The 26,551-nt window shown below is 44.7% G+C and overlaps 1 protein-coding gene across 2 annotated transcripts in view; it reads left to right on the top strand.

Annotated features, from left to right (window-relative positions):
• Positions 1–2,453: 2,453 nt before the first annotated feature.
• Positions 2,454–26,551, top strand: part of CAP2 (cyclase associated actin cytoskeleton regulatory protein 2) — a 156,594-nt gene continuing 132,496 nt past the window's right edge. Inside the window, exon 1 of one of the 2 annotated variants that reach the window (XM_042985661.1) lies at positions 2,454–2,558. The gene's annotated coding sequence lies outside the window, so the exon portion shown is untranslated. Of the gene's footprint in view, positions 2,559–23,407; positions 23,585–26,551 lie in introns of those variants that run through there. The other variant, XM_007089763.3, reaches the window with a different exon arrangement.

Below are 26,551 nucleotides of genomic sequence, written 5' to 3'. Positions count from 1 at the left end.
GGCAAGGAAGGCGACATTAATTCGAATGAGATATAAAGAGCGGAGGAGAGGAGAGGAAAAATTGGGGGGCAGAAGGGAGAAGAGTGGAAGGCACAGAAGCTAACAGGGCATCAGCCTCTTAGTGCAGCAGGTCATGAGATGATTGGCTAAGGAAAATGGCAGCTTTGGGTTGGAATCTCAAGGAAGACGGAAAAGATTTAGAAGAACCCGGCGGCCGTCCTCTTCTTTCCAACTCCACCACCTTCGGAACGAATCCTGTAAAAGAAAAACGTTATCAGCAAATATGTACCCAATGACCTTTCTGTGTCAGCCTCGGGGACATAGCCTTGAGCCTTTGAACAGACATGATCCGTGCTTTCTTGGAACTTTCGGGTCTAGTTGGAAACCATGGACAGTAAATGTTAGAGCGTCGTGAGGAAGAAGAGCTCACGGGGGTTAGCCCCATCGGGGCATATGTCAGCAGACAGATGCTGTGCTAGGTGGAAATAGTTATAGAAAGAATTCAGACACCCAGTTAAGGCTCATTACTTTTCCCTCTAAACTAGTGAGTCTTTTCTCAGAGGATTTCTCTGCCTCTTCTCTCTTTCCAGTCCCAGATAACCATTGTTATCATTGCTCTGCCCCAAATCTGTGCATAGTCCCCTGATGCCTGCCCCTTAGGGGTCAACCATTTTAAGGTTGGAGGCCTCCACCAGCTAGAATCCTTCCTGTATCTGACTCCTCCAGCTCTCCATTCCAGCTAAGGTCACTGACTGTCCTTCCTACATGTCCCATCCTTTACCACTTCTCCACTTCTGTCCTTGCTGCTCTTTTCACTGAGTGTCCTCCCCAGACCCTCCACTCCTCTTGTTTTATTTCTACTCCCGTGTTCAACTCTCACTTCCAACCAGGATGTATTCTCTGACCCCGGTACTAGAAGCGACCTCCCTCTCTTCTGCATGTCCACAGACCTTCCATCATCTTTCTTTTAGGATATTTTTTGCAGTCTTTATACTGTGGTCACCTTATACTCCTGTCTTCTTCCTATTATATTGTAAACCTAAGGGCAGGATTTGGCCTTTTCCCCTGTACAGCACTGTATACTCCAATGCAAAATATACTCAGCTAAAAGAAATGCTCTATTAATATTTGTTGAGGTTAATTCTAGGAGAAAAAAAGGTCCTATTAGAGTGGATGCATGAATGTTTCTTGTAAACCTCAACAAGCTGGTTTTTATGGATATGTTACTTTTTGCATTCCTGGAACATAAATGCTCTAATATTTACATATATATGTTTCACATACATATATATATTTCATCCATCTATTAATTCATTTATTCATTATTTAGTAGAAATGTATTAGATACCTACCAAATGCAAGGCATGTGCATGATAGGGACGGTGCTGGCTCCTGGATATATGCAGTGTATGCATCCATTTATCAATGTTTATGCCATTTTGTTTCTCTCCTTTCCAGACAAAGGGGACCAAAGAGGCACTCCCCACCACCGCTGTTGGCTGAAAGCGATGTGTAATAGCAATGACCTTCATTTCAGTTGTGACTATGGGGTCAGAATAAGCCTTGCAAGGCCCAGAACCAAATTAGATGCAATTTTAACACTGACAGTGAATATTCATCCTCTTGTTTGGAAATTTCGCTTTAAGAAGTATGAATTGCACACACACTGCCCCCCTTCTCTCCTCTATTTAATTTTCCTGGCATTCCTTCAATGAAGAGTTTCAAACCCACGTTTTTCAGATTGAAATAAATGATGAAACTTGAAAATCAATGTTTTCCTTCTACTAATGTTAACAAAAAGGTAAAAAGCCTCCAGTTTTATAATTATAATCAATATATAAAAGGGAAATGGCCACAGACACAAAAGTAGACTGGTTTGGGATATGCTTGTTTTTAAATAATTGGGTTTTTATTTTCTTTTAAAGATGCTGTGTGCAAGATACATCTTAAAAATACAGTAGAAAATGTTTTTACAAGATCTGAATGCACCTGAACTTGATGCCCAGCTAATGCGTTAGATGTCCCTCTCCTACCAGGACGCTTATTCATATATTGGGGTCGGGGGACAGGCAGGCCTGTCTCTTGCCTCCCAAGGCCCCGTCATTTCTCCGCAAAGTCTTTGAAGAGCAAACCTATCCGTGGCTCTTTGGGCCAGGAGTCTCCCGGATCTTTCCAGACTTCTTTGCACGGCTGCCTGACGCGGTGAATTCATTGCTTTCAAAGCCGGGCGCTTGGCAGGCTCTCTCTCCCTTCCCCTGCCCTCCCCACGTCCCTCTCCCGTCTCCCACGGCCCATCTGCCCCTCCCTTCCTCCAGCCCCCTCTCCGCTCTGCTCCCCTTTATTTCCACTCCCCACCCGCGGGGCTCTGCCCTCCCTCCCTCTCTCTCCCCCTCGGCTCGGCTGTATTTGGAGCTCCCGGAAGCCGCCGGCGACTCTCCCCGGGAGCAGCGTGACTGACACCGGCTCCGCTTCGGGGGGGAGGAGGGCGCGGGAGGAGGGTGCGAGCGGCCGGACTCGGATTTGCGCCGCCGGGGACCCGACCTCGGGGCTCCCAGCAGGTAAGCGGGAGCGGCGGGCGGGGAGGGGCCGGGGCAGGTGCGGGGGGCGCCCCCGCGGAAGTTGCGCGCCGAGCGGGTGGGGTGGGGCGGGGAGGGTGCCGGGACGCGGCGGCGGCGGCGGCGGCGGCGCGCGACTGAGAAAGGCGGCGCGGGCGCCTGCGGGGCCGGGGGGCCGGGGCCCGGGGCGGGGACGCGGGCGGGGCGGGGGCAGGGCGCCCCATCTGGGGCCGAGCCGCGGCGCCCTGCCCCCATCCCGTCCGCGCCGCGGGCGCCCCGGGCGGACGCGGGAGGGCGGGGTGCGCGCGGGAGCCGGCCGGGGCCTAGCCTTCCTGCGCTGCCGCCCCGGGCCCGTCTTAACTTCGGGGGGTTCTGGCCCGCTAGGCTGCGGGCCCCTCGGCGGTGCGTGCGGAGACGGGGGGCGGGAGGGGGCTGTGATTGGGCTGGATCTGACCGCGGCACCTCCATTGGAAAGTGCTGGAAAGAAACAGACCTGGCTTCCCCGCAGAACCTGACTTGAGGCAATGAGTCACTTTTAAAAAATGCAGAGGCAACCGAGGCATTGAGGGAGAGCTCTGTGGAACAGGGCATCTCACACAGCTGCGTCCCCGACTGCTTTTGGGTAGAGGACTAGTCCGTGCGAGTAGCTGCGTTAGCATCACTTTTCGGGCTGCTAATAATTGCGTCTGCAGATGGCCTTTCCTTTATTCTCATGAGAGTGGTGTCGGGCATCACAATAGGCTGCAAGTTTCAGCAGCATTTGAATTGAGGCATTCTTTAAAATGAGGAAATAGGGGTGACTGCATTTGGGATGTGGAACTAGAATTGGGTCCAAAGGGCCAAAGCGGGAGATTGAACATTTAGCAAAAAAAAAAAAAGAACCTTTGGTTCTATACTTTTGGGAGTGCAGAAGTCTATGGGCCTCGGGCACTATAGTTTACCAGAATTGTTTGCAGGTACTATTTCCTTACTGCTTATATAGATTTCTTTTAATTTCGGGAGCATGTCTTAGAATTCTTGGTAAAATAATCTAAGCTCACTTAATGTAAGATTACAAGAGTGGAGTGATCTTTGGGGAAATTGTTGTGGTAGTTACTAGAGTCTAATTAGACTGTAAGCCTCTTGAGGGCAAGGGTGGGAGTTTTGATAGTTCTTTCAGCCCCAAAACTGTATTTCACTTACAGCATATATAATGAGCAAGCAATAAAAGTTTGTTAAAGTAATTAACTCAATAGCTTGAGTGGCTGGATCATGATTTCTTGAAGAAAGCGTGTATTTTGCAAGGAAAGACTGTTCCATGCACTCCCATATCTAAAAGTCCTTAATAAAATTAGAATCAAGGTGTCATATTTATTAAAGAGAGAAAGAAATGGAGAAATCGGGAAGGTGACTATTGACGTGGCCACAGCTGGTAGGAAGTAGGGTATTGGTGCTCCTTGTGTCCAATGAGAAGTGACTTAATTTGTTGATCTGGTGTAAGGTTTGGCAAAATGTTTGAACCAAGGGCTAGATAGTAAATATGTAGGTTTTGCTGGCCATGTGGTTGGTCTCTTTAGCAGCTACTCAACTCTGCTGTTGCAGCTTAAAAGCAACTATAGACAATACATAAAGGGGTGGTGAGGCTGTGTTTCACTTTATTTATGGATACCGAAATCTGAAGTTCATAATTTTCACCAGTCACGAAATAGTCTTGTTTTTTTCAGGTATTTAAAAATGTAAAAATAATTCTTAGCTTGGAAGAGGAGGGGGAGACACAAAATCAGGAGGGGGGTAGGGCAGGCTTGTCCTGTTGGCAGGAATTTGCTACATCCACCTGCCATGTGATAGTTTGGAGAAGAGCCTTTGCAAGGATTAGTGAGCCAGATTGTCCGAGTGCCTAAGTCATGCCCACGAGTTGTTAAATACCTTCAAGAATAGCATTAACTTATTTGGGCATTGTTTTGTTTTGCCTTGAATATTTCCTAACAGACATCTTTATACATGAAGTGCTGTTTTTAATTTGTTAATTATGTAATATTTTACACATAAAAATAATATGCTAAGTATGTGTAAACTATAGCCATTATGTTCAAATGGCCACCTGTGACCCCATCACAGCACTAAAAACTACGGCTTAAGAACCAGATAATTGTAAAAAGATAACCTACAGAGTGGGAGAAGATGTTTTAAAATTATGTATCTGATAAGGGACTCGTGTCCAAAATATATAAAGAGCTCTCCCAACTCAATAATAAAAAAGATAAATAACTCAATATAAAAATTGTCAAAGGGTCTGAATAGACATTTCTCCAAAGAAGATGTGTAGATGGCCAATAAGTAATGGAAAGATACTCAACATCATTATTCATCAGAGAAGTGCAAATCAAAATCACACTGACATACCATTTCGTATCCACTAGGACGGCTAGAATAAAAAGATCAGATGATTAAGTGTTGATAAGGATGTGGAGGAACTGAAACTCTTACTCATTGGTGATGGAGTATCATGGAAATAACCTAAATGTCCATCGACTGATGAATGGATAAATAAAATGTGGCATATCCACATAATGGGGTAGTATTTGGCCATAAAAAGAAATGAGGTACTGATCCATGCTAAAACATGTAGAAGCCTTGAAAACATTATTCTGAGCTAAAGAAGCAAGTCACAAAAGACCACATATTGTTTGACTCTGGTCCTATGAAAATGTCCAGAATAGGGGAATCTATAGAGACAGGAAATAGATTAGAGCTGGGGAAGGAGGGTAAGGAGGTGATTGTTAAAGGCTGTAGGGTTTTTCTTTGAGCCGATGAAAATGTTCTAAAATTGACTGTGTTGATGATTGCACATATCATTGAATCATACACTTCCATTGGGTGAATTGTCTCATATGTGTTAGACCTCAGTAAAGCCATTAAAGAGAATAAACAGAAACTAGAAAAAAAAAACCCACTATGTTGTTACCTGTACTGTTGCATCTTTGTGCTCTTGTGTGCCATTCCGTGTCCCTCCAGACCCTGAATTTTATCTTAATTCCTGGTTTTATTGTGAAACTGTTATGACATAGGTATGTAGTCCTAAACCGTGTGTTATTTAGGTTTCCTTGTTTTTTGATCTATAAAAAGGGTGCAGGGGCACCTGGGTAGCTCAGTCGGTTAAGCATCTGACTCTCAGGTCATGAGCTCACGGTTGGTGGGATCGAGCCCCACGTGGGGCTGCTTGGGATTCTCTCTTTCTTTCTCTCTGTCTCTCTCTGTCTCTCTCTCTCTGTCTCTCCCTAGCTCTCTGCCCCTCCCCTGCTCATGCACGTGTCGTGCATGCTCTCTTCCAAAAATAAATAAACTTTTAAAAAAATTTGGAACTCTTTTGAAATGTGTATATAACCTTCTCACTTAAAAAAAAACCCTCAACATTAAATTTTTAAGAATTATCTCTATTGTTGCAGCAGGTGCATAGTACTTCTTAGCAAACAAGCCACAGTGTGGTCATCCATTTTCTTACTGGTGGGCATTTGGGTTGGCCCCCACGTTTTGCTGTTATGAAGTGTGCTCCTTTGAAGACTTTCTTGCGAGTGTCTTGGCACACGTATGCCAGAGTTCTCTTCCTCTGTGGTGTGACTGTATCGTATATTTTAATGACAAGAAGATAAAAGAAAAAGTTGGCTCTTCTGACTCGTGCATCCCTAGCTTCTTCATTGCCTCCAACCAAGTGAATAGAACTGAGGTCCTGTCTTCTCATTCCATTTAGATTCTGATGGCAATATCTGTTACCTCTTGTCCCAAGAAGTGTGCAAAAGCACGAACTAAAACTGGACAGCTGAATTTCCCCACCACTTACGAGCATCTTCATTCTCTTTTATCACCTGGGTTTAGGACCGGACAGAGGACAACCTCATTAAGCCAAAGGGACGTGGCTTTCAGCAAGGTACCTGAGTGGTTTCTAAACTTGACTAGCATTTTCCTTGTATGTGTGTCCCGCTGGGCAGTCCAGGATTTCTGACATGACTTAGTTTGTTTTTTCTGGTAGCAACAAACCAGTCGGCAAGCTGGGGTGTTAGCCTCGGGCACTTTCTAGGCCTGCCCTGACTCAGGCTGTGAGCTTTTGAATTTCATCCTGGGTGTTTCTACTTGTACTTAGGAAGAGAGGAAGCACCGTAAGGTCAGAGTAGGCCATTATAAGGGATTTTCTAAGTTGTTGTTGTTGTTGTTGTTTTTAATTAATGGTAAAATACACATAACATAAAATTTACCATTTAATCATTTTTAAGTATACAGCTCAGCAGCATTAATTACATTCACAAAGTTGTGCGACCGGCACCATCATCTGTCTCCAGAACCTTTTAATCACCTCAGACTGAAACTCTGTCCCTGTCAGACGATAACCGCCCCCCCCATTGCTCCCTCCCCCGCCCCTGGCTTCCACTGTTCTACCTTCTGTGTCTATGAATTTGCCTATTCTCGATGCCTCATGTAAGTGAAATCATACAATATTTGTCTTTTGACGTGAGCTTTTACATCCATAGGAATTTTACATTGTTTTGTTTTTCTTAAGTAGACCCATTTCCCACTTAGGGAAAACATATGTTCTTTGACTGAGAAGTTATGTAATGGGACTGTTTCCTTTTCAGGATACAGCCCTCTATAGGAAGGGACATAACAAGTGTTGTAAAACCAGAGGGAGAACTTTTGTTTATTATGGATTTATAAGAAGAAGAAGAAGAAGAATTCACCTGACCTGTCTCATTCATTAGATATCTAATGGTCCTGGCTTCTCATTGACTACTTAGCCAAGTGGAGAAGGCAGAGAAGCACCAAGTTAAAAATTCACACCTGATGACAGGATGAATTAGGTAACCTTTGAAGCTCCTGTTAGTCCCCAACTTCTAGAATTTAAAGGCCATTCTAAAGTATAAAAGTCTGATCTAAAATTGATTCTAGTTTTGATAGGGAGAGACAAAAAAAAAGAAGAGGAAGGTTGTGGGCACTGAAAATAGATGTGAGGTGGTCTTCATGGCAATATTGAAGAGGGAGGTGGTCCCTGGAGAAGCTGGGTGCTAGAGACACCAGAGATAAACCTTGTAGTACATAGGTGACATTGGTTGTCTTACGTCTATACTTAATACACGATACGTACACAGGATAATGAGAAAATAACCGTCATTACTTTGTATCAGTCCACATGGAAATCCAGAGAGACTCTGGGATCCGTTGATTATTTCTTCCTTCCTCCATGTTGAATGACTATTGTATGCCTGGAACAGTGAAGATCGCTGGGGCTGCGAAGAGGGGTATCAGTGAAGGAAGATACAATGAACAGGAGGTGACCTAGGCTGTGAACGTAGATTTCAAATGATCTTTTAGGTCATAGTCGTCATTAGTTCTGACTTTGTTCCCATTTAGTTTTATCCAGAGAAAAATCACTGGATTTTTTTTTTTAATTTTTTAAATGTTTATTTATTTTTGAAAGAGAGAGAGAGAGAGAGAGAGAGAGAGACAAAGTGTGAGCAGGGGAGGGACAGAGAGAGAGGGAAACACAGAATCTGAAGCAGGCTCCAGGCTCTGAGCTGTCAGCACAGAGCCCGATGTAGGGCTTGAACCCACGAACTGTGAGATTATGACCTGAGCCGAAGTTGGACACTTAACTGACTCAGCCATTCAGGCTCCCCAAGAATCACTAGATTTTTACGAGATAAATTGATTACTATACTCGATGGCAAAAAACGGCAGTCAAAATGGACCACACTAAGAAAACTAGCCAGTTGAATCTTCCAGAACCAGGTGAACTAGGCTTCCAAGGGGCGAATGCCTATTTCAGTCTGATTATGGTCTGATATGTAAGCGAGGCTGTCCATTTTATGCATTCTCAGTTTAGAAGCCCAGAGTGTGTCGGTAAGGGGTTGGGAAGATAGGAGGGCGTTTTTTTTCCTGTACTGAACACTGTCTGGGACTGGTGCTCACCTCCGTCCAGTGGCAGGGCTCCCCCGTGTCTGCCCTAGTAAGTAGGTTGATAGAAGAGTCCCATCTAATTGGTTCCTTGCATTCGGTAGACCCCACACAGACAGCTTCTCCTGGCTATCATCTCCCAGCATGTTGGAAGCTGTGGCTGGAGACTTTCGGGGCACAATGCAGGTTCACCCGTATTTAGCCAGGATTCTTAAAAGTTCCAGTTTTGATTCCTCCTTCATTTCCATTTCTGCTTCTTCATTTCTCAGTGCTCTCGTGGTGCAATCTGCGGACAGCCCTCCAGCCCCCTTTTTCCGTCCTGCTTCCGAACAGCCTCTCCCTTCCCAGGACGCCTCTTCCCTCAGCGTCTCTTCTGAGTGGAAGGTGAACAATTATCTAATGAAAGTTCTTCAGTCCCTGGAAACTTTGAAAAAGAGGTTCGCTGATGCAGATGAGTCTAGGTAGGACGGAATTAGGGGTGGGACTCATTCTTGTGCTTCTTACTTTAGGCCAACAGTCTTCACACCGTGTACGTTAACCGTGTTCGAAGACTTCCCCCAGGTACATGCACACAGGTGTTTTGAGAAAGTCCGTTTCCAAATCTTCCTCTTCCAGGTGTCCTTTTTCCGAAGACTCGTCTTCTTGAGAGCAGGTGTTTCCTAGAGATGCAGATTCTCTCTCTCTCCTACCTTCTTTTCCATAAGCACCTTTCTCTCTTTTTACATAAGACCATCTCTAATCCATCTTCCTAGTTCATTTTATCAAAAAGGGCTGTTTCTCACCCATCTTTACTAAACTGTTGATCAAGGATGTAAAAATCTATGAGATAAGGAAGGGCGGGAAAGGAGGACATTTCAGAATATCAAGTTTAGGGGTAAGAAAATGAATGATTCCAGTGTCCGGACATCGCCAACATATGTTTTCTAAATCTCTGTTAACACACACACACACACACACACACACACACACACATCAATCTGATCAATTTGTAAATTGATGTTAAAGGACACATTTTGAAGGGGATGAAGTCAGGACTCTTGTACAAATGAGGAGACAAACATTTCTAAACACATGAAAAATGAGAGAGCCAGTAAGGTCTACAGTCAGTTCAAAAAAGACCATTGATAAGAAGGTTGAAGTGAATTTGCTAAATTGACATGAAATCGGCTTCTTCCACAGAGGGAGAGGAAAGTCCATTGGACTTCCGCAGGGTACGATCTGTTTACATGCCTGCAGATGATAATTACTTGCTTTCCGATCAGTTTTCTGCAAGTTAACTGCTGTGTCTGCAGAGTTGTAAAATGGCCCTAGTCAAAGACAGTGAGTGACTGACACAAGCCAGTCGGATGAGTAGTTAGGGCACTCACTAGTCAGTCTTCTCAGTTTTCCTTACGCCGATGATTCACATAATTTTGATATTTCTTCACCATGTGATGTTTTGTACTCTGGAGTTCAAACACTGGAGTGACATTTCTGTCACAAAATGTCATCTGTTCCCATCTCCTCATTTATGTGAACATAGTTTCCCAACATTTACTTTGATAAGAACAAAAATTGAGAAACTGATGTTCAACCTTGACTCGTACTAGTAATAAATATACTCATCCACATACGCATTAAAAATAATTGAAAACTGAAAGTACTCAAGAGAGAGGGTTTTCCAGTAAGAATTACTTTTGTGTACATGTAGGACTAATTTGTTAACATTTGTAATATTTGTGTTGTTTTGATAAGTTGCATTCACAGTTGTGATGGTAACAATCGGAAAAGTATTTTTTTGCCATTGAGTTAATTTTTTTAAATTTTTTTATGTTTATTTATTTATTGAGAGAGAGTGAGAGAGAGAGAGAGAGAGCAATCTGGGGAGGGGCAGAGAGAGTGGGAGAGAGAGAATCCCAAGCAGGCTCCGTGCTGTCAGCGCAGAGCCTGACGTGGGGCTCAATCTCATGAACCGTGAGATCATGACCAAGAGTCAGAGGCTTAACCGACTGAGCCACCCAGGCGCCCTGCCATTGAGTTTAAATTTAAGTTTATAAACATATTTTTGATGCAGAAAAGGATAATAGAATAATGAATAAAAGACATTCAAGCATAAAATAAATAAAATGAGGATAAATTTCTAAAGGGCCAGAGGAATGGAGACACGAGTTGGAGGAGAGAGTGTAATTATGCAAAATTTGTGACCATCAAAAAGCAGCCTGCTCATGTATTCTTTGGAAATGAATGATGATGACTTTCATGGATGTATTTCAGTGAGTGAAAAATAGTTTTACTTTTATGGGTCAATATTTAAAAAAAATTTTTTTAATGTTTATTTGTGAGAGATTGACAGAGCGTGAGTGGGGGAGGGGCAGAGAGTGAGGGAGACACAGAATCTGAATCAGGCTCCAAGCTCTGAGCTGTCAGCACAGAGTCCGACTCGGGGCCCAAACTCGCAAACTGGGAGATCGTGACCTGAGCTGACTGAGCCACCCAGGAGCCCCTTTATGGGTCAATATGAACAGAATGCTAAAGGTGATGTTCTTTACAACCATTCACATTTTGGTGAAATTTTTTACGTGTCAATCTAAAAATGGGCAGGAGGGTTTACAGAATGCATTCTGGATATTTACAAGTGAAAATTTGGAAATCCCTCTGTAGCTTGTCCTTCCTCTGGCTTTGGACCAAAAATCAGGTGTCAGTCATATGACAAACCCTTTCTGCAACTTTAGTGCTGGGAAAGGAACCAGTTTGTTGATTGACAGAGTTCCAGTGACTCCTGGTTTTGCTAGATTTAGGGAAGACATTTAAGGGCTAAAGACCTTGACGCCTCTCAAAAGGGAATGATAGCCCATCAGGTTTTATTTCTTTTTAAAGTTTTTTTTAACATCTATTTATTTTTGAGAGACAGAGACAGAGCCCGAACAGGGGAAGGGCAGAGAGGGAGGGAGACACAGAATCCGAAGCAGACTCCAGGCTCTGGGCTGTTAGCACAGAGCCCGAAGCAGGGCTCAAACCCACGAACCGGGAGATCATGACCTGAGCAGAAGTTGGCCACTTAACTGACTGAGCCACCCAGGCGTTCCAGGTTTTATTTCTTTTTAAACAGTTGTATTTTCACTTTTCTCTTCTTTCTGGATCTCCCCTTGGGAGGCACTCACTGTGGGTCATCGTGTGTGTGTGTGTGTACGTCTGTGTACAATAACCAGATAGATACCACTGTTTGGATCTGTAAACATAAGCTTTCATCAAGTTTGGGAAATTTTTGGCCATCATTTCTTCAGGTATATTTTCTACCTCAATCACTCTGTCCTCTCCTGGGATGCTGAGGACCCTAATATTACACCTCCTAATACTGTCTCACAGGCCTCTTAAGCTGTGTTCATTTTTGCATTCAATTCTTTTTCTCTCTGTCATTCAGATTGGATAATATATATACCAACAAGTGCACAGTCACCTCTTTTTGCAGTCTCCATCCTGCTATTTGGCTCACCCAGTCATTTTTTGCTATTGTATTTTTCAGCTCTAAAATACTCGTTTTTTTAATGGGTTCTTTAAAAAAATTTTTTTTTCAATGTTCATTTATTTTTGAGAGTGAGAGGCAGACTACGAGTAGGGGAGGGGCAGAGAGAGAGGGAGGCACAGAATCCCAGGTAGCTCCAGGCTCTGAGCTGTTAGCACAGAGTCCATCATGGGGCTCGAACCCACGAACCATGAGATCATGACCTGAGCTGAAGTCAGATGCTTAACTGACTGAGCCACCGGGCGCCCCTCTTTTTTATAAGTTCTGTGCCTCTTCTGAGAACTTTGAGAACTTCTGCCTTTCCATTCATTTTAAGAGTGTTTACCTTTGGGGCGCCTGGGTGGCTCGGTTGAGTGACTGACTTCAGCTCAGGTCATGATCTTGCAGTTTGTGGGTTCGAGCCCCACGTCGGGCTCTGTGCGGACAGCTCAGAACCTGGAGCCTGCTTCAGATTCTGTGTCTCCCTCTTTCTCTACCCCTCCCCTGCTCACGCTCAGTGTCTCTCTGTCCCTCAGTAATAAATAAATGTTAAAAAATTTTTTTTTTCTAAAAAGAGTGTTTACCTCTATCTCCTGGAGCATAGTTGACATCGTTCCTAGAAATCTGGTCATTCCAACATCGGTGTCATTTTGGGGTTGGCCTTTGTGGATTGTCTTTTCTCTCGAGAATTGATCACAGTTCCCCAGTCCCTTGCATGTCACACATGTTTGGATTGAATTCTAGACATTTTGAGGATTGTGTTGTGAGACTCTGGGTCCTTTTGAAATGCTCATTTTTACTGCTGTTGTTTTCCCAGGCAGCCAGCCCAGTTCTCCCTTATAATGGTCCCAACATCAGTGCAGTTTTTAAAACTTTTGCTGTGCTGCTTTGGACCCCCAGGAAGCACTATTTAGGGCTTAGTCTGGGACTTGAGCACTGGCTTCTATTGCGGCACAGATCTCAAAGCCTGTGGATCTGTCCCCCACATGCACACTATGGGGCAAGACTAGGGCTTGTACTCATTCATGCACAGAATGAGGGGATCCCCCTTTCCAGCTCTGGCTTCTCTGGGATTCTCCTCTGGCAGTGACATCAGAGAAGCTTTTTTTTTTTCATTTTTTTTTCTAACATTTATTCATTTTTGAGAGACAGAGACAGAGCATGAGTGGGGGAGGGGCAGATAGAGAAGACGATGCAGAATGTGAAAAAGGTCCAGGCTCTGAGCTGTCAGCACAGAGCCTGACATGGGGCTCGAACCCACAAACTGCGAGATCATGACCTGAGCCAAAGTCGGACACTTAACCCACTGAGCCACCCAGGCACCCCGTGTCTGAGAAGTTTTTAGTGGCTTATGCTGCTGCTTGCTTCTCTAGGATGCAGTTCTGTGACTAGCCACACACACACGCACACAGACCGCTGGACTTTGCATCACATTTTTCCATCTGCAGGACCTCCTTTCCGGGTCTTCTGGTCAAACAGAGGAGGATTCTCTCAGAGATTTTGTTGCCTGAACCCCCTGCATAGCTTCAATCTTGGATCAACCCTGGAGAGAAGAGAGAAGAACAAACAAACAAACCAGAAACACATTCCCAAATAAATCCCCTTTTCAAGTTTTGATTGCTTCCTTGAATTGGCCTACTATTGTTTACCTTTTAGTCAGGGAGTTGCTTTTTATGTCTTGAACACAGTTTAGAGATAGGCTGTCATGGGCCAATTCCTTCTTCTTTTTCTTTAATTATTTTTAACTTTTATTTATTTTTGAGACAGAGAGAGACAGAGCACAAGGGGGAGGGCCAGAGAGAGACAGGCAGACACAGAATCTGAAGCAGGCTCCAGGCTCTGAGCCGTCAGCACAGAGCCCGACGTGGGGCTTGAACCCATGAATCATGAGATCATGACCTGAGCCAAAGTTCTACGCTCAACCCGCTGAAGCTCCCAGGCGCCCTGGGCCAATTCCCTCTTGAACAGCACTGGTAGCTCCCTCCTTCTTTTGACACCTTCCAGTGTCCCTTTCCCCGTTCCCCCTCTACCTGTACCCTCCCCCATTCTCTTCCTTGTGTGTTGTCCACTTTCTCTGTGTCCCCTTTACTTTGGGCTTTCAGTTCCAAAGAACAACAACAACAAAAAAGAAGAGCCGGTAGTCTTTTGGTGGTCCAGAGCTCTATTTGAAAACTCCAGTTTTGTTACACGTAATAAATAGAAGTCAAGTATGAAAGTAGACCCAGGGGGCTGGAGATAATGTGAAGAAGGAGAAGGGGGCTGGGGCCACACGCATCACCTGGCTCTTCTAAATCGAAGGATCGCCCTCACATTTGTTAACAAACGTCATACTCAAAACCGGCTTACTTCTTGATCTGAACTGATCCTTGGTTTTTCTCTTAAAGAGAGTTGCTGAAGCTGTTATTCAACCGCATATAAAGCCTACACGGCTTGCCAGTAAATTCTGAGATCAGAAGGAATTTCAGCAAACCTTGTTGTCTTCATTATTCCAGGAAGACATGGCATTCTTTTTTTTTTAATTAATTTTTAGAGAGACAGAGACAGTGTGAGTGTGTGAGGGGCAGAGAGACAGGGAGAGAGAGAGAGAACCCCAAGCAGGCTCCGTGCTGCCAGCGCAGAGCCTGATGTGGGGCTCGAAGCCATGAAACCTGAGCTGAAACTGAGAGTCAGACGCTTAATGGACCGAGCCACCCAGGCGCCCCAAGACACGGCATTCTTCACACTGAAATGTCGGGGTTTAACGACGTGAAATAGTTTTAGTCAAGTTTTTATGGGCTGTGTATGGCAGAGCCTTCGAAGTGTGGTGTGTGAGATGTCCAGGTCATCACGTTTAGGGGATCAGAGACCTGCTGACATGTGCCGTAATGAGCACTCACTGTGTGCAGATCACAGTGATGAGTGCTGGGGAGCATTCAGAGATAAATTATAATAGTGACAGTTGGCCATCACTCTCTAGTTCACGAAGCTCCCCTCGTCATGTCCTCTGAGCTTCCCAAGAATCCCGAGGCAGTTATTATTAGGTAGGTAATACTTGGGATTCCACCTTCGAAAGTCCCCTGGGCTTCCCTTCCCTGCAGCCACCAGCGGTCATCTCGGTGGCCCTTTGAACTCAGTGTCTCACACTGAACTCCTCCCCTTGGACACCTCCATTCCCTCTGTCTGTCCGCACCTGTACCGCCTGACCCTGAGACAAGGCATCTGAGGCACTCTGCCTTCTCTCTTTCCCTCCCAGCCCCACTCAAGCCCCGTGGTCCCCGCTCAGACCTCCTTCATTCTCCTACGTTCTCAGACCTTCTCCAACCCGCTGCCGCCTTGTAGTAAATTCCCACGTCCCCCCTCAGCTTTGTCCGCCGCTCCTGCCAGCTACTCATCAATCCCTTATTTTCCCGTGAGCTCTTAGATAGCTTCTGGCACATGGTGAATGAATGCCCGAGGAATATTTTCTAGCTGCAGTGTCTCCATGTCTTGGCACATGCTGGGCATAGGCTCAGGGATACATCTACTCTACTTACCTTTCTGCTTTCGATGATGCCTCTTCGTCCTTTGAGAGTCCGTTTCGCTCCTAACTGAACTCGAAGGGCCTCCTTACTTCCCAGGGCTCCCTTGAGTACTCGCCCTTCTTGACCCCCACACCCATGCACACATGCTCCCACAGCAGTCCCGGGCACTTCTATGATCAGATTTCCCAAAGCGTGGGTCCTTTTACTCTGAGGTGCGCTTCTGAGAAATGCAGATTGCCAGGAACACCCAGAACCACTAAATTAGTATTGCTGAGATGGGGGTGGGGTGGGGGGAGGGCAGGAATCTGCATTTTGGAGGCCCCACTTCTGCCCAGCGATTTCTGCTGCCGTGTGAAACGCCACCGCTCCGCTCTGTCCCCTCCAGCTGGTTCCGGGAGCGGGAGCGAGGCTGTGGCCGCTCAGGGAAGTCTCTGGTTAAGGTTAATTACCACCTGTGTCTTTGCTGGGAGGTGAGAGCAGCAAAGTTAACTCTGACTTAACTGGTTTTTGACTGTAGGGTTATAAAGGGGAGCTTGAGGCTTGGCATTAAGCAGCACAGGTTTGAACCACGCAGGGCCACGGAGTGCAGTTTTTCAATAAATACAGCAAATACACTGCTGCAACCATAGTTTCTCTTCATGATTTCTTAACGTTTTCTTTTCCCCAGCTTACTTTATTATAAGAATACAGTATATAAATACAGCATACAAAATATGCATCAATTGACTGTGTTATCGGTAAGGCTTCTGGTCAACGGTTGGCTATTAGTAGTTAAGTTTCGGGGGAGTTAAAAGTTATATGTGGATTTTTAATTGCATGGGGGATGTTGGTGCCCCTAAACCCTGTGGGCTCGAGGATCAGTTGTACTTGTTTGTTTTTGAAAACAACATTTATTGAGGTACAGTTTTGCATACCATAAAATTCACCCATTTTAAGTGCACAATTCAATGACTATTATTATATTTCCAGTATTGGGCCCCTACCACCATGATCCTGTCTTAAATCACTTCCCTCACTTCAAATAGAAACTTTATTCCTATTTGTAGTCCCTTCGCATTCCTAGCCTCAGCCCTAGGCAACCACTGATCGACCTTCTGTCTCTAGAAATTTGCTTTTTCTGGATATTCCTAGAAATTGAATTGTATAATACCTGATCTGTGCCTGGCTCTTTCACTTAACATCGTGTTTTGGGCGGGGTGGGGGGGGCGGCGCCTGGGTGGCTCCGTCAGTTAAGCGTCTGACTCATAATTTCAGCTCAGGTCATGATCTCATGGTTCCTGAGATCGAGCCCCGTGCTGTCTCTAACTCTCTCTCTCTTTTCCCCTCCCCGACTCAGGCACCCTCCTGCCCTCTCTCTTTCCCTCTCCCTCTCTTTCAAAATAAATAAACTTTAAAAAATAAATATAATTTTTTGAGGTTCATCCATGTTGCAGAACGTATCAGTGCTTCTTCCCTTTTCTACTGCCGGATAATATTCCATTGTATGGATATGCCTCATTTGTTTATCTGGTCATCAGCTGCTCCCCGTCATGTTTTGGTTATTATGAGTGATGACGCCATGAACATTTGTGCACAAGTGTTCCTGTGTGTAGACATGTGTTTTAATTGCTCTTGAGTAGATAATGCAAATGGTATGGCTGGGTCATATGGCAGATATATACTTGGCTTTTTAAGAAAGTTCCAGGTGGTTTCCATAGCAGCTGCAGCATTTCACTTTCCCACCGGAAGTGTAGGAAGGTTCTGATTTCTCCATGTCCTCGCTGGCACTTGTAATCATCTGTCTTCTTGGCCCTGGCCATCCTAGTGGCTGCAAAGTGGGATCTCATTGTGGTTTTGACTTGCATTTCCCTGATGGCTATTGATGTTGAGTCTATGTGCTATACTGCTGGCTAGTTGCCTATTTTCTTTGGAAAAATACTCAAATACTTTGGTCATTTTTTAAAATGTTTAATATTTATTTTGAGAGAGAGAGTGCGTGAGAGCACATGCACGGGAGTGGGGGGAGGGGCAGAGAGAAGGAAAAAGAGAATCCCAAGCAGGCTCCACGCTGTCAGTGCAGAGCCCAATCCAGGGCTTGATCTCACAAATTGTGAGATCATGACCTGAGCTGAAATCAGGAGTCAGATGCTCAACCTCCTGAGCCACTCAGGCGCTCTATTTTGGCCATTTTTAAGTTGGAATCTTTGTCTTATTATTGAGTTGTAAGAGTTCTTTGTAAATTCTGCACGTAAGGAGAGCAATACATTTTTTTATGGAGCGACAAAAGGTCCATGGAAGCCCTTCCCAGGCTGTGATAGATTAGCCAGCGGAGTCTCCATGACTTCTCGTCAGGATGTGGCCCTTGGGGAACTCCTGGAAACACCTTCTTGACCTACACCCCTTCCACGGCCTAAACAAGAGCAAAAGGGCAGTGCAGGGAAGTAGGAAAGCATAGGAGCTTAGAAATGGGTCATGAAGTGAGTTAGGGGGGAGCTTCTTTTCAGTGAAGGGTCTCATTTAGCTAAGAGAGTTCACACTTCCTGATAGGGGAATTATTTCATTCCTGGTCCACTCAGCATTCAGACTCTATGATTTTATGACTCTGTCCTTACCCGTCACTACCACAGGGCACAGAGCCAGCCTTCAAGATATACTTAGACTTCCCCCATGGCCTTAGTTCCCACTGGGCTCTTCCTTGCAGCCCGGTGTCCTGGAGGGCTGGCCTGCCCCCAACGGCCAAACTGTCCATTCCTGAGGGGAATCATGGCCCCTGAGGACAGTCTGTGTCTCATCCAGCCGTGTAGCCCCAGCAGCAGCACAGAACACATCTCAAAACACATTTGCATACAATTTTCTTCAGTCAGCGAATGAAGAAACAGGAGTGAACTCCTGCATTAGAAGTGAATAAATTGAGACCCAGATGGATTAAATCATCTGCCTAGAGGGATGTAAGCTGCCAGGTAAGGGACTGGATCTCAAATGAAGGTTCCCCGATACCAAGATGCTTTTTCTACCATATCAAGTTATGAGCCCTCACCTCTTATCTTCAGAGATTCCAACCAGAAATATTTGTATCACGGGACGGATCAGGGATGCTCCTGAGAAGTGATACCACCAGAGTGGGGAGGGCAGATGGAATGGGGAGGGCCTTTCTACGTTGTGGTTGATTATTTTACCCTTCTGTGTCCAACTTCGGATTTGGTGGAGATGACAGGAAGTAAATGGCGAACGGTAAAGCGAGGTTACCTCTGATTTGTAGGACACGAGGCGGCCTCGTGGGAGCGCTGAGTTGCAGAGAATGGGTGCGCCAGTGCCGGGAAGGACCCTTGAGGCAGTGGCAGCAGTAGAAGGGTGGGAGGGGAGAGGGAGCGGTGTGGGGGAGGGGGACACGTTTGAGTTGTCAATGCCATTGGGTCTTAGGAACCCTGTGAGTTATAGAGGGCTGGGGTGGGGGGGGGTCCTTTCGAAAGTCCAGCTGAAGAGAGTTTGCCTTTGTTCTCTGCACTGGGACCTTTGGAGGAATCCGTCGGCTAATCAGGATCTCCTCTGGTAGGTTTTCTCCAGTTTTGTGAAAAATTTAAAAGTGTTCTTTCATTCGCGTAACTCTCTGATCTCTCCTATTCTGATATTACTGTCTCAAAATCCAGAGACTTTTGAAACTTCTCTGCAATGAAAAGAAAATGGTGGCTTTTTCTTTTTTTTTCTCTCTTTTTTTTTTTTTTTTTTTTTGATGTTTGGTGAAACTGGCCCCAGCAGTGCTCTTCGGGAGGGAAAGCGAAAGATAGAAAGGCACCTTGACAATGGGAATGTGTCTCTGAGAGAACAACTCCCTGGCTTGACAGAGCAGGGTCTCCTTCCGGCCCCCTCCCACGACAGCTGGGCCCAGAAATGTATTTTAATCCCACTTGATTTTCTACCCACGAGCACTGTGCTGGGCAGGTAGAGGGGACTAACTGAATGAATGAACCCAGCGTATCCAGGGAGGCAGCCAATGGAGGGAGGAATGAAGACTGTGGTTTGTTTCTGCTGCACATACTATTTACCCCATCAGTAATACTGAACCACACGATTCCTTCCCCCCAGGGATTGGTAGCTTCTAGAGAAAGGAAAGGAAGTAATTATTACAGTCACAATAAAGAGAAATTAACATCTAGGACGGCCTGGTTCGATGGTAGTTCAACAAATCTTTCTTTAATTCGGGCGGATTTATAGAGAAAGGAGTCCATTGTGACTCTCCTGTTTGCTCACACGTAAGCCAGCTGCCCAGTCTGACCATGAGAAAAAGTTAGAGAATCTCCCATTTCCTGTCACCTCAAATCTGTTTTCTGTGTAAGCTTAGACTCATGATCTTTGGAATCCCTGGAGTCTGGGTCTCCTTTATAGAGTTAGAGGAGAAACGCTCACCACAATTATTTCTGCACCTTTGGCCTCATGAGAGCAGAACTTCAGCCAGCAGTCTGGACCCTGGAACACCCAGCCGTTGTGAACATGAAGATGTTACCGCAGTAGTGTTCTCCCTGGCTTGTTTTATGAACTTGCTGCGAGCGATTTACAAAATCCTTTGGACAGTGTGGAGTTTTAAAAATCTTGAAACCCCGAAGGAAAAAAGGAGCTGTGGAAAACCCAGGGTTCACATTCCAGAGAGCGGGTGTGCTCTTGTAAGTCACGGGAAGAAGCCACCGTGGTTTTAAGTGGGTTAAGCTAACCTAATGTCTTCTTCGAAGCGGAAATCTTGGGGCTCCTGGGGGGGCTCAGTTGGTTAAGCATCTGACTCTTGGTTTCAGCTCAGGTCATGATCTCACGGTTCGTGAGTTCGAGCCCCACATCGGGGTCCGAGCTGACAGTGCGGATCCTGCTTGGGATTCTCTCTCTCCTTCTCTCTTCCCACCCCTCCCCCCACTCACTCTATCTCTCTCAAAAATAAATAAATAAACTTAAAAATATATGTACACTAAAAACTAAAATAAACAAGTGGGAACTTCTCCTGTGAAAATCTGGCTCATCACCTGAACTGGGATTATGCCAGCGAGTGGGCAGGCAAGGGAAAGGCAGTGAGTGGTAGCCAATTAATTAGTCAATCAAAAAGTATTTATAGAATTCTCCGTGTACACGGCAGCAGGCAGGACTCAGAGGGAGATGCAAAGAAGAGTAAAAGGTAGTACCATAGCACGTGGAGAGCTCAGACTTGTGGGAGGCAAGGTGTGCGTGTGCTAGTGGAAAGATAGGGCGAGGCAGGATTTTAATTGAGCAGAGGTGGCTTCTAGATGCCGAGACTGTAACACAGACAAGCAGGCGGTTATTCTGGGCTTATCACCATTGACGCTGTACCAGAGGGTGGCGATTTTCAAAGCAGCTATAATTGGTTAGACTAAGTAGTTCTGTCTTACCAGACCCCTTACCACTGAGCACAAGACGATTTGGATGAGACAATCTGAGGGATGAAGGAGCGTTGTTTTCCAAACGTGATTCCACGGAGATTGGGCTTGTGTCCTTAGCAGAGAGCTCTTTTAAAGCAAACAAATCATTCTGGAAATGTGTAGGGGCCTCCAGTTAGAGGATAAAGAAATCCTGGGGATGTAATCTACAGCACGGTGACTGTAGTTAACAATATCGTGTTGTATATTTGAAAGTTGCCAAGAGAGCAGATGTTAAAAGTTCCTAACACAAGAAAAAAATCCGTAACTGTGTATGGGGCTGGTTAATTGAGCTTATTGTGGGGATCATTTTGCAATGTACAGAAGTCACCCCCTTTTTTATTTTATTTTATTTTATTTTTTAAATGTTTATTTTTGAGATGCGCGTGCACGCGCACACACACACACACACACACACACAGTGCAAGCAGGGGAGGGGCAGAGAGAGAGAGAGTGGGAGACACAGAGCCTGAAGCAGGCTCCAGGCTCCGAGCTATCAGCACAGAGCCCGACGCGGGGCTTGAACTCCCAAACCTCGAGATCATGACCGGAGCCGAAGTTGGACACTTAACTGACTGAGCCGCCCAGGCACCCCCCTCCCGCCACCTCCCTGTACGGTAGCCGCCTCTCATCCACAGTTTCAGTTACCTGCAGTCGATCACAGTGCTAAAGTAGATACATGATCCTCTTTCTGAGGCCGGGAGGGCAGTAGCAGCCGTGTGCTGCTGTCACAGCGCCTACGTCATTCCCTCAGCGCATCTCATCACGTAGGCATTTTATCATCTCACGTCATCACAAGAAGAAGCATGGGTACAGCACAGTGAGGTATTTTGGGAAAGAGAAAGGTCATATTTACATAATTTTTATTAGAGTACAGTATACTGTTGTGATGGTTCTATTTTATTGTTAGTTATTCTTGTTAACCTCTAACTATGCCTAATAGAGAAGTTAAACTTACTCGTAAGAATGTGCATGTAGGAAAAAACACAGCATATACAAAGTTTGGCACTCTCTGAGGTTCCAGGCTTCCTGGGAGCGTCTTGGAACAGATCCCTGAGGGATAAGGGAGGACTACGTCATACTCTATCAAATCATTAGCTGTGCATCTAAAACTAATGTAGTATATGTTGATCAGTTCTGAATTGTTTTAATGTTTGGGGGAACACATATGACTGCCAAACTAATTACACACCAAAAATCTCACCGTTGCACGTGGACTTGAGAAAGCCACTTTTAGAAATCTTGGCGGAATAATAAGTATGTGAGTAGAGGAAACTGAGACAAGGGAAAAAAAATTATAAGGGTATAATTATAAGGTATGACCTGAAATGTTTAGCTAGTCATTTCCATTGGCCAGGTTTTTTATGTTATGTTATTTTATTTTACTTACTTATTTTTCATTTTTTATGGAAGTGTAATTACGTTCATAGTGATTTGACAACTCTGTTGGCCAAGTCTTTTAGATGATTGCCCAGCAGTTAACATGCACAAAGGCTTGATACAGTGGTTTGTAAATCTGTTTGCACCGTTAGCAAAAATAAATGGGATGTCTTCCTAACAGTAGCTAACACATCTATCACTGATCATGTCACAGACTTTGTGTGCCTTTCTCTACACACTTATAGGAACCCTATGTACAGGTAGTAACTAAATAAAGCAAAACAAAATTAAGCTCTTTCCCCAAGAACTTCAGTTAGTGATTCCAAAAGCAGGGCCCCCTCTAAACAGCCCTGGTTAAAAAGAGGCAAACGATGGAGACCTTGTAAAAATGTTTGTAAGTCTGGGGAACTCTCCCTTTCTGGAAACTACTATGGGAAAGGATAGGAATGTCGTCTCTCTCACTGTTTTAGTCATTGTCTTATTGCAGAGCATTGCACACAAAATTAGTATTAGGAACTATCTGTACTTTAAGGATGGGTTTTATGAAATGACCAATGTTATTTTTTAACTTTTAAGTGATACTATAAAATTAACATAAGTATAATATAAAAGTAATATATGAATAGAAATAATATAACACAAATATAAAATAATATAAAATTAATAAATTTTTAAATGATGACAGCCATCCTTTCACCTAGGAAAATGCTACCAAAGACAGTATATGAGAGAATACTAACTGGCTATATTCTTAATGAAGTGTATGAAATATTTGTAAATGGGTGTATTTGGTGTAAAGGAGTTTAAATTGTTTAAGTATTTAGAATCCTAACTACTTTATTTGAAAAAAAAAAACCCACAAAATTTAGTTTGTAAACACAGAGATAAACAGGATGCGATGCCCATTTTCCTATTTTTGCCACACCTTTTTGAAAATCATTCATTAAAACATTTGATCAACCCTGAGGTATGTCATTGTGAAATCCCAAACCCTTGGGGACAAAGACCCCGCAAACTTCCTCCAGAAAGGAAAACAAAGACTGCATCAAGGGATGAAAAATCAGAGAATCAGAACGGCTTTGGACCTCTCAACAGTAACCTAGGAAGCTAGAACACAGTGGAGGAATGGCTTGCAAATTCTGAGGAAAACTTCCATCCCAGAATCCTACGCTCAGCCAAACCTCCGAAGTGTGAAGGCAAAATCAAGGTATTTTCAGACTTGCAGGTTCTCCACAAAAATTGTCCTTTCGCGTACCTCGTTTTCAGAAGAAAATGCTCTGAAACTAAGAAGACAGTTAAGAAAGTACACCAAGAAAGAGGAGGGTATAGAATCGGAAAAGCAGGTGTTACTAGGTAAGAACGAGTGGGGAGAAGGCCCTGGGGTGAAAGGGAAGGCAGATCTCTGGTCCCAGAGGCACCGTGGGCCTACTGAGCTCTCATGCACTTGGAGTGATTCTCCAGAAGAGATGCCTCTGAGAAGAAAGATGTAATAGCATTCCAGACGTGTTTGCCTCAACTGAAAGGAGACTTGTACAACTGGGAGAAGAGTTTGGAGGTGAATAGCTTTTAAGTATGTAGAGAAAACTGGGAAGCTGAACAACATAGCTGCAGGGAAACAGGTTGTGAAAAAAGAAAATGGAGAACAATTTTAGGATACGTTGTGACTCAGCTGTGAATAGTCATAAACGGGTTGACCCCGATGCTTGGTCACATAGAAATTGTGACACAACAGTACTGGGCAAAAGGAAGTGTTCATGTGTCTGGTGGTGGGGATTGGGCAAAACCTCTTGGTTTTGGTGGGAACTCAGTGGATAATGCCTGGAACCGAAGAGAAACAAGACACACAGAGATGGAAGCATGTTATGTACAGATGAGGAGATAATTACTGAAAGAAACAGCTAAAATCATGGAAATCGGTTGATTCTCAAGGCAAAAATGGAAGGGGGCAGCCTCATAGAACTATTGTAGAGCTATTTAAATTCTGTGCATGTCTAAAGAGTTAAACTTTAAAAAGGGAAAAGTAAGGGGATAATTCAAATGAGGAAAAAAAACCAAGATGAGTTCTACTTCCTATTATAAAGGAACTCAAGAAAGAATACTACCAAATTATTACAAAACAAGGAATTAAGATTCACCTCGAGTGTCATTTGCTAAAACAGACCATTAAAAAGAGAAGGTCATGGAATTCCATATTCCTCCCACTTTTTCTTTCCACCCACCCTCACACCTGGTCAGATGATTGTGTTTATCCTCTATAAGCCGGAGGTTATAGGGGACCTCATCTTGGGGTTCTTCTGCATGAATTGGAGGACTAGACGGTCTGGAGACCAAGTTTGAGCCTCATCATCTGACCTAGTCTCTTGATTGCCCAGCTGTGTGTCTGGCTTCTCTCTGCTTCTCATCTGATTCTTAGAACATCTTATGTCTGACCAGTTTGCCATAGATCCCCTCTTCTGTTGGCTTCCTGGTCCAAATCCATCTGTCTGTCCACCTGGCTCTGACTCATTCCTTACCCTGACCTTGCTGTCTCCATTTCCTGTCCTATCCATTTCCTCAGCCTGATTCCTAATTCCTGGCCTCATGAAAACTTGGCTAAATCCACTTTGAAAAACCAAGGCGAATGGAACTGCCTGGGAAGAATTTGGAGAATCTGTTGCTCTGTTCTTTCTTCATTCTTGAGAGCCAGGATAGCAGCTGAGGCCACATGTGGGGAGGGGTGTGTGTGTGTGTGTGTGTGTGTGTGTGTGTGTGTGTGTGTGTGTTGGGAGAAGAAAGCATAGCCATCTTGGACCCCATCATTCTCCCTGGGAATATACCATGTATATTTTGGATACCTTTCTCTTTTTTATTCTCTCTTTTATTTGTTCTTCCATTTCTCTTAGAAACTGTTCTAAAATTTTAAACCCAGAGGCATCTTTCCAGCTTCCTTGCCTGGGTTGTGTTTTGATCTCTTCAGAGGCTGTGACAAGACTCCAGTCCATGGTGATTTTACGCGAAGTGACATCTGATTTGTTTTCAGACTGCATTCCACACCAGTCAGCCTGGCCCTGCAGTGTGTGGGCTAACTCCTGTTGTCTCTCAACATATGGAGCGCTATTAGATAGTGTGAGTTTGAGTCTTGTCAGGGAGGCCGATTAAGCCCCAGTCGGGGACAGCCGTCCTAAGTGTGAAATGTAACAGGCCTTCCTGAAATGGCGCTGTGAGCCTCTGGAGGTGGTGGGTGCCTTTCTGTTGGGGCATCGGGAACTTGCTAACAAAGCAAACACGTTTTTTTTTCCCTTAGCATGGGCTAGGTCTATGGTGTAACATTTGGCAAGTTGAGTAACAGAGAACATAGATAACCGTGAACAGATGGACGCCTATTAAAAGATTTGAGGGGTTTTACCATCTCTCAAATGGCCTTCACCCTCCTACAGGATACCCAGTTCCCTTGCACGATTACGTAAAGGGTTCAATTAAATTGCTTCTTTTTTTTTTTTTTCAATTGCAGTAGAAGCAAAAGCTCTGACGTTAAGAGGAAAAGAATAGATGAGAAACTTCTAATTTTGAATCCCCTTGGGATTAGATGCTGATTTCAGCCGTGCAGAGAACACTGCCCCATATTTTGAAAGCATAGCTGCTGGCAGTTTCAGAGGAGATGACTTTCCAAAATAGGCAGTGAACCCCCCCCCCATCCGTATCTGATGACCATCTGACGTGTGGATGCAGAAGTACAGAGCTACCCACATGTTTTGATAAGTCTAACCTTGCTCTTGAAAATGGCAGTGACATGTCATCATTATGGAATACAAAACACACAAAAAAAATGCATTACCTGGTTGTTTGCAGAAATAGAAAACATTACCTGTCTTAGAGAAATAGTATTTGCTCACCCTCTGGGGCAGCCCTGTCTCCTCTATGGGAGCACGTCTATCTTCTTTGGCTTAAGATGATGCTTAGAAAGTTCTCAAGAGTGAGAGCTACAGACGCTGATTAAGATGGGGTGTGTCTTACTTTCTCTGGGGCAGCAGCCTGAATTTGCCAAAAGCAGTCGTAGGTTGATATGGCGGGAGCTATGGTATCTCTAAGCTGGATCTCATGAACTTGGCCAAATTAGATTGGGTTCCATTCCTCAGCGGTTGCCTTCATAACATTACATTGTAGGGCCAGCAATTTTAAGGTACTCACCTGTGCGCACTCAGGATAGCTCTCTAAGAAGTGTTTGGACGCAGAAAAGCTAGATCCCCAACAGGCCCGCTCTCATCCTCAATCCCTTATCCAGCGTCAAACCCAATTTATCCCAGCAGAGACTGCCGGGGAACCGAAGCTTCCTGTCTCCAG

This window comes from Panthera tigris, chromosome B2, assembly GCF_018350195.1.
Source record: "Panthera tigris isolate Pti1 chromosome B2, P.tigris_Pti1_mat1.1, whole genome shotgun sequence".
Taxonomy (NCBI): Eukaryota; Metazoa; Chordata; class Mammalia; order Carnivora; family Felidae; genus Panthera; species Panthera tigris.
This window is presented reverse-complemented; position numbering and strand designations above follow the sequence as displayed.